Source organism: Pteropus vampyrus, unplaced genomic scaffold (genome assembly GCF_000151845.1).
Source record: "Pteropus vampyrus isolate Shadow unplaced genomic scaffold, Pvam_2.0 Scaffold45, whole genome shotgun sequence".
NCBI lineage: Eukaryota > Metazoa > Chordata > Mammalia > Chiroptera > Pteropodidae > Pteropus > Pteropus vampyrus.
The window spans coordinates 5,855,306-5,864,285 of NW_011888826.1; positions in this window are offsets into that span (position 1 = coordinate 5,855,306).

Here is an 8,980-nt window from a genome sequence, read left to right on the forward strand (position 1 = left end):
AAAAATCAATTTTATAAAATTCCTTGGAAGTTTTGATCCTACTCCTAGTGGGGCCTAGCGTCGAATATTTAAAAAAAAAATTGAAAAAGTTATTTAAATTTTTTAAGAAATTGAAGTTACGTGTGGTATTATAGTTCCCATAATTAACATGACTTTTTAGAATGACACTTTAACATCAACATTTTCTATAATTTTGTTCAACAAATGTAAGAGTTGCTTTCTCTTCACCAAAAAAGAGAAATGAAAGTATTCTATACCTACAAATAAATACAATAGAGAATATTGCCACAGGTTAACACATGTCATTTGTCTTCTATGTTAGTAAAAGGAAATCAGCAAAAAGAACTGGATCAAATTTCTGATTCCTAAATTAAAATTTCCTTCCCTGCCAGTCTGCATTAGGTAATTGTGGAAGATTAAATGTACTTGAAAATTGTACTAGCAAATAATTAAAGGGTCCCCCACCCTCTCACTGTTGTTGTCTACAATCTGATTCTGGCATCTCTCAGTTTAGATAATGAACAAGATAGCCTATATTATTGATAGAAGATGCACTTTAATAGAGTTGGTTCTGATTATTACTAGAAGAAAAATATTTTATTCCAAAGTGGAAAGATATTTGTCAGTAGTGTTTTTTTTCTTCCTTCATTATATTATATTAGAAACAACTACAAACAAATTATATGTGTCCACTTTTTTATTTATTAAATTGGAAAATAAGAATTTGATTTGGTTATTTAATGAATCTCAACTTACTCTAGCATTTGATGCATTTTATCAAGAAAAAAATCCTCTAGTATCCATAAAGGTTTATGCCACCACCGCAGTATTTATTATTAAACAAGAATCCTTTAATTATCTTTTCTATAAATTATTTTATTGTGTGCGTAAGTTTTTTGTCAGATTTTAGTGAAAATTTTTGTAGAGCTAATCTCTTCTTAAAATGCAGACCATCCATGGAATAATGTTAAACAGCCTCTCATGGCCACCTCTCATTTATTGCATAAAGCCTTTCATTTTACACTTATAATGCCATTCTATCATGCTTGACATTACTGCATTCTCCTGTCTCACCACTTCAAACAAGTATTTAACTGTAATATCTACAAACTGATTTATAAGTGATTTTAAAGTATCAACAGTTAATAAATATGGAAAGCAGTAACAGAGCCTAACTCATTCTGAGTGGCCAAAAAACTAAGGTCTTTCTGATAATGAAATTAAGGGCTATCTCAGGACAGTGTCAGCCTAGGCCTGGCAAGTCTCTCTTATGAATTCCTCTTTTGAATTATGGTGATGGTAAAGTTATCAATGACTTAGACCTCCAAAGCATTTAATCTACAACGCACTTTCACAGGTACTCCCTGATCCGATTCCATTACAACCCTGTGAGCTACAAGGGAAACTATTAAAATCTCCTTCTTAGGGAGTTCATATTAATTTGGTCTACAATCTATAGACCTCGATTAAGCTTTATTGTTTTCAAGAAACAGAAACTGACTCAAATCAGCTTAAATGGAAGAATGAATGTTTTGAAAGAAATAGGGGTAGATAGAAAGTACAAATGGACCTCATAAGTGGCTAAGTCATGCTGGCTATCTCCCTGGGGTCTTGGTATCTCCTATGTACATTTACTTCAGATCTTCTTCTCTCTTTAAAGGTTTTCTTATTTTTTCTATTCATTTTGCCTAAATGTGGCTACGTGAGCCCTGGTTCTATAGTCCCTTCATGTGTGACACTTAACAAACCATAACCATAGCCATAGTCTCTCTTTCCTAATTCACAATTCTCACACTCAAGATTCCCAATGCCCACTCCCTTCCTCCCACTTTCTCATATGGTGCAGGGAGACATCCCAGCTCCCATCAGCAGTGGAAAGCAACTCCGAATTGTGTGAGCTGCCATCCTTCAGTAGGATGTGGGCACATACTTTTCCGGAAGATGATGTGGACAGGTTGGGGCATAGTAGCCAGTAAGATTTCAAGACACCTCTAGAACACAAAATTGTATAACTTTGCCCTCATATTGTTCTGTACTTTCCCTAGAAATTATAATTCTAGTCTTTTAAAAAGAGGAGACTTTTTTTTTTTAATTGGTAGTTGACTTTAACTCCAGGTAAACAGCTTTATTTTTTTCCTTTTATTAAAATGAGAGCAAAACTAAATGCAACTAAATATATTCTTTTAATTTTCATGAAATAATTTTTCTGCTAAATTATTCTTCAGAAAATTGGTTTAGTATAATAAAAGATCCCTTCGTAGAGATCAATATGGTTGTTAGAGAGAATTATTGTCTTACAGAATGGTTATAAAGCACTCTGGGGGAATAAGCATGATTTAAGTACAATTAATCTAACAGCATCTTAAAGCAAATATTATAGATGTAGTATACCCAAATATTAGAGTTCCATTATATATATAATGGAACTCTAATATATATATATATATATATATATATATATATATATATATATATATATATATATATTAGAGTTATATATATATATATATATATATATATATATATATATGTATATATATATATATATTCCTTGTCCTCTTTATATTAATTTATAGAGTTTGGATGTTGTGGTTAGAAAAAAACACTAAGCAATAAAAACTAAAGAAAAAGAGTTTTAAACACATTGAGGAACCACAGGAGGCTTAAGCTAGGCAGCTTGACTATGAGGTCAATAGGAAGAACCAGACGGGATCAGTAAGCCCCTCTTCCCACATCCCAAGGAGTTCATGAGATAGATGGCTTTATCCTCAACTGCCTTTGGAAGTTGTCTTGTCACTGAAAGATGGCTTCTGATGTCAACCTGTTAATTTGAATACTGGAGAGAAGAAATGGCTGAAACCATTTAAGAAATGTTAAATTTCATTGCTTCTTATAGAGAAAGCTTAAAAATCTAGATTATTTGTCCTTCAATTTGTAATCCCTGCTCACTGACACTAATGTGTTGCAATTAATTTACTTTATACAAGGCTTTTAGAAATAGTATGCCAAGATTAGGCTCTCAAATTTAACTATTTGTCACATTGTAGCCTGTCATCTTTTTAAAACATAGTTCTCCATTGTTTTCAATGTGATACATATTTGAAAAAAACAAAACAAAACAATTCAAGGTCCTAATGTAGTTTCCACTTCTATATGTCCAACAATCGATTTCTACTACTTTCCCCTTTGTTTCCTTTACTCTGGACACATTAGCCTTGTCTCACCCTTAGAACATACAGGGGTACTCCCACATCAGGGCCTTTACAAAGCTATTGTATGGCATGGAATGCTCATTTCTATAGTCTTAGTCTGGCTTCATTTAGTCTCATCTCCAATGCCATCTGATAAGAGATACTTTCTTTGATCAATCTATTTAAAATAGCAACCACCCACCATTCTCAATGCCCTGAATTTTACCTTACTCTTTCTTTATAATACTCATCATTATCAGACATTAAATTACTTATATTTCTATTTTTCTCTTCCATTAAAATATAAACTCTTTGAGAGCAGGGAGCTTGTCTGTTTTATTCCTTTAATCCATAGTGTCTAGAATTGAATATGGAATATAGTAGATATTTCAGGTGCTAGTCCATAAATATTGTGTTGTCAGTTTATGGCAAGATAAATACATTATGTGAGAATATGCATTCAGAAACTTTATAGCCATTTGACATTTGTGCACCATCTAAGTATAGGATTTTGCAGATTATAAAAGTATAACCTTATAATGAATTGAGAGAAATAAAAATGCTAGTCCTTTAGCCAAAAAGTTGGAGAAGTACTGCCCTACCTGCCTTAGTAAAGACAGTTGTTAGATAGACAGAAGAAGGTAAACTCAATAGATTTTAGTGGTCTGCACTACCTAGGATTATGAGTTTGAAAGTGTTAAATATGCCGCTGAATCTTACATCATATGCTACTCAAAAAAGAGATTTGGTAGTCTTCTTTAGATTTTGGAAAAAACATATCCCACATACGGGTGTGCAGCTCTGATCCATTTACCAAGTATCCTACGAGAAGTCTCTACAGCAGTTCCAGGTTACAGAGAGGATCCAACCTAAGTGTGGGGGCAAGTAGGAATTCTGTTTGGAACACAAGGGTCCCCAACCCCTCGTCCATAGACCAGTTCTGATCCATGGCCTATTAGGATCTGGGCCACACAGCAGAAGGTGAGTAGTGAGTGAGCGAAGCTTCATCTGTATTTGCAGCCGCTCCCCAGTGCCAGCATCTCTGTCTCAGCTCTATTTCAGTTCATCAAGCTTTAGATTCTCATAGGAACACTGATCCTTGGCTCCAAAAAGTTGGGGACCACTGCTCTAATGATTCCCTATTAGGTAATCACAGCACAGAACTGAAAGGATTTAGAATAAAGTTGTACTCTATTTTCCAGGAACCCAGTTTTTTTTTTTTTTTTTTTGATAAACAGCTACTAACTTCCTATAAGAGCCAAATAGAAACTAAACACATGACTTTGAGACATCAAGTGACATCTAGTCAAAGTTAACCACAATAAAATGAGTGTTAGTCCATTAAGCCATGATATTTGTCTTATTCAGCAGCAATATATATGTTTCTATCAGTGATAAATAGTATAGTATTGTAGGTCTAATATGTAATATATATTAGGCATTAAAAAGGAAGATGAAAAACAATGGAACAATAATAGCCTTCAAAAATCAATCTAGACATGTATGTACAATGAAAACATCCTTCGAAAACAAGGGCATCCCTATTTAATTTCAGACACATAAAAACATGAAAACAAAGAGAATTTATCAGCAGCAAACCCAAACTAAGTTAAAAATGAATAATTTTCTTTAGAGATAAGAAATGATTCCTTATGGCATTTCAAAGATGCAGGAAGAGATGAAGAGTAGTAGAAATTGTAGATATATAGACAAATGTGAATGGATATTGAGATATAAAGCAATAAAATAACAATACTATATTAAATATTAAAATATATAATGTCAATGATACATGTGGCAGAAGTGAAGTAAATAGTGATAAAGTATTCTAATATATTTTAATTATCCAAGAAATGATAAAAGTACTAAAAATGTCAGACATTCACAAGTCAAACATGCATATTATTATTTCTAATCACCAGAAGAATAATAAAATAATGTATTACTGACAAGTTATAGTGAACAAATAAAATATTAAATGACTTATTTAAATAAAAATAATGCAATAGAAAAGAAAAAGAAATAAGAAAGGAATAGAGGAGCAAATAAAAAGTGAAAGGAAATAGTAAGATGGTAAATTTAAACTCTCAAATATCAGTCATTGCACTAAATATAAATTAACTAAATACTTCAACTAAAAGATACAGATTTTCAGACTGAAAAAAACAAAAAACCCTCATTATTTATTGCTTATAAGAAACCCATCTTGAATATAAGATTTCAGAAAGGTTGTAAATAAAAGAACAGATAAGGATAATCTATATAAACAGTATCCAAAAAATACTAAAGATAAAAGGGTCTTTTATAGTGCAAAAAATGTTCATTCCACTGGGAAGATTTAATAATCATAAATATGCACCTAATTTAGCAGCTATATAAAATATGGCCGTGCTAAAACACAATAATATAGAAGATTATAACACATCTTCCAGTAACAGAATTGCCTGACAAAAACGTAAGGAAAAACTTTTAGAAGATTTGAACAACAGAACTGTGAACATTGATGTAAACGATATATGTGGAACATTGCGTATAACAACTGCAGAAGATATGTTCTTTCAAGTACATGTGAATATTTACAAAAATTGACAAGTAGGCAGTAAAGCAGATTTCAACAAATTTTGGAGGGTTACAATCATAGGTAGTATGGCATATCAAAGCTTTGAGGATGCAGTTAAAGCCATGCTTAGAAGAAAATACATAGCCTTGAATTCATATATCAGAAAAGAAAATAGGTTGAAAATCATTTTTTTGAGTGTCTATCTAAAGAAGTTAGAACAGCAAATTAAATCTCAATAGGATTGAAAGAAGGAAATAAAGAAAACTATAGGGCCAAGGGCTTCCCGAGGGAATTCTATCAAAGACTTGAGATTGACTTCAAGATTCGGTGCAATATCAGTGAAAGATATCTTAATGAAAATTGATGAGCATTTTTCTGTAATTTATATGGAAACTCAAGGGCCAGCAATGGCTGAGAAAATCTCACAGAAGAAATAAATAAAAATACTTTACTAGATTTCAAGACATTTTGAAGCTACCTTAATTAAAATAATGTGATATTGGCACAGTGAAAGACAGAGACCAATGGAACAAAATAGTCTGGTGATAGATACATGCATATAATGTCATTTGATTTATGATGTTGGCACTGTAGAGAAGTGAGAAATAGACAATTTTTTGCATAGATGGTGCCAGATCAAATGTGTATACATATGGAAAAACAAAAATTGGCTTGAGATTACATCATAGACAAAAATATTTCAGGTAGATTATTGCTCTAAACATTGAAAGTATAGCAATAAATTTTTTAGAAGATACCAGAGGTGAACATTTCAGAATTATAAGGTAGTTAAGTATACCTTACACAAGATACAAAAATCAACTAGCTATAAAGGGAAACATTGATAAAAATATGGCTTTACTATTAAAATGATGTATTTGTCAAAGAGATGGTTGAGAGAAAGAAAAGGCAAACCAGAAATGTTCAAAGAGATTTGCAAAACATATACCATCAGGAGTCTAGTTCTCAAAATATATGCAAAGCTTCTATAATTGAAAAAGAAAAAAAAAACCAATCAATACAATTTTAAAGTGGACCAGAAATTTGTAGAGGCACCTATGAAATGAAGATATACAAAAAGCCAATCATTTAAGGATATGAGAATGTGCTTAACCTTAGTAGCCATTAGGGAAATGCAAATTAAAACAGAATCAGACACCACTCCACATCCATTAATATGAGTAAAATTATAAAGATTGGTAATACCAAGTGTTAGTAAGGCTATGGAGCCAACTCTTATACTGCAGATGGAAAAAAATATGTGTAATCCCTTTGGAAAACTGTAAGGCAGTAGCTACTAAATTTGATGACCTGTGTATCTATAATATAGCAATTTTACTCTTTGTTATATACCTATCAGAAATCCATACATATGTACACACAAAAATGTATAAGAACATTCATAATAGTCCCAAATTACTAACATGTCAGATGTCCATCAATAGAAGAAGGAAAAAAAAATCATGGTTTATTTACACAAGAGGATACTCAAAGCAGTGAAAATGAACAAACTCCTGAAAGCAACATGGCTGAATCTCACTAATGTAATGTTGGATGAAGAAAACCAGACATAAAAAAGTTTAAAGTGTAAGATTTCCTTTATAAAATGTTTGAACACCACAATATGTAGTGCTAGAAATCAGGATAGGTTCACTTTAGTGAAGAAATGGGGGTCACAAGGGAGCGTCTGGAGCACCACTGATGGTCTTTTTCTTGACTTTGGGGATAGTTACATGGGTAAGTTAAGTTTGTGATTACTCATTGAACTGCACACAACTGATCCATTCCCTTTTCTATGTGTATACTTTAATGTGTGCTGTACATGTCATATTTTAATGGCATATTTCAATTAAAAAAAAAACAACAAGGAATACAGCTTATGATTGGATGTTTTTATCCATTGACAATGAAATGGGCATATTAAAGAAAAGTTAGTCTTTCTTTAGCCTTTCTTTTCAAAGGAAATAGGACATTGCCACAAAATTGTCCCTTATTTGGTTAAAGATAGATCATAGCCAACTCCATTTGACTATATCCTTTTATTAATTCATTTCAACACTTGGAAATATTTACTTAATGATTTTTAAGAGTATTAACAAACCCTTATTAGTGTGCCCTTTAAAGATTCTGGGAACTTTTTGGTTTCATTTCATGATTATATGTTCCGTAAGGTTGTGAGTAGTTTCCTTATAACACAGTTTGTATAATGCAAATATCTTCATCGTTCTCTTATGATTGCACAGAAAATAATCATTTACAGTGCCCTGTTCAATTTAAGCTATGACATTATATTTGACATATTTCAGAGTTAAATCTTCTATATGTAAATTTAATACATGGCCTCTTAATTTTTTAAATGTTTATGCTTTTAAAATCAGGTGAAACATTAACAACACAAAGCGATCAATGCTAAGAATTAATATCACTTAAAATGCTTTAATAAAAATGTTTTCAATCAACACAGCCATTTTTACCACTTTACAAAATCTAACAGCTGAGTGGTTAGCTGGGTTAATATACTGAATTTAACTTTTCTGTAGTATTGTAAAGCTATTTTCTACAGTAGGAAGAAGGTGCTATATCCAAATTTATTTTTGGATTTATTCTTCTTTGTTAAACTTTTCTAAGTATGGCACCTTTAAAACATTTGGGATCTCCATCCTAATTTCGTGTCTCAAATTAAGAGCATAAACTACTATATAAATTTTCCTGTGATTCTGAAACATTTCAGGACAAATTGGAAAATTCTTTCATTGTGTTTAGCAACTGTTAAAACAGACAAAAGATAAGCGAGTCTTTAACAAAACAATTTCGTAGTGTTATAAAAATTCCTCTTGGCTAAATCCCTTCTGTTATGAAATTAGAACACTTTCAGTGTTGGAGAACTTTAACCTTAGAAGGCTATCTGTACCAGTTTTGGATGGATCTTGTTAGATTTTCTACTCCAAACTCCAAATGCAAATAGCTTTTCTTCACTGATCCCAGGTCTACCTCTGGGACTACAATCCTTCCTGAGAAAACATTGAATACAGTTGACTCATGAACAATGTGGGGCTTAGAGATGCTGACTCCCAAGGATTCAAAATTCTACATATAAATTTTGACTCCTCCAAAACAACTTCTAATAACCTATAGTTGATCAGAAGCCTCACCAATAAGATAAACAGTCGATTAGCACATATTTTGTATGTTATAAGCATTATATAATGTATTCTTACAATAAAGTAAG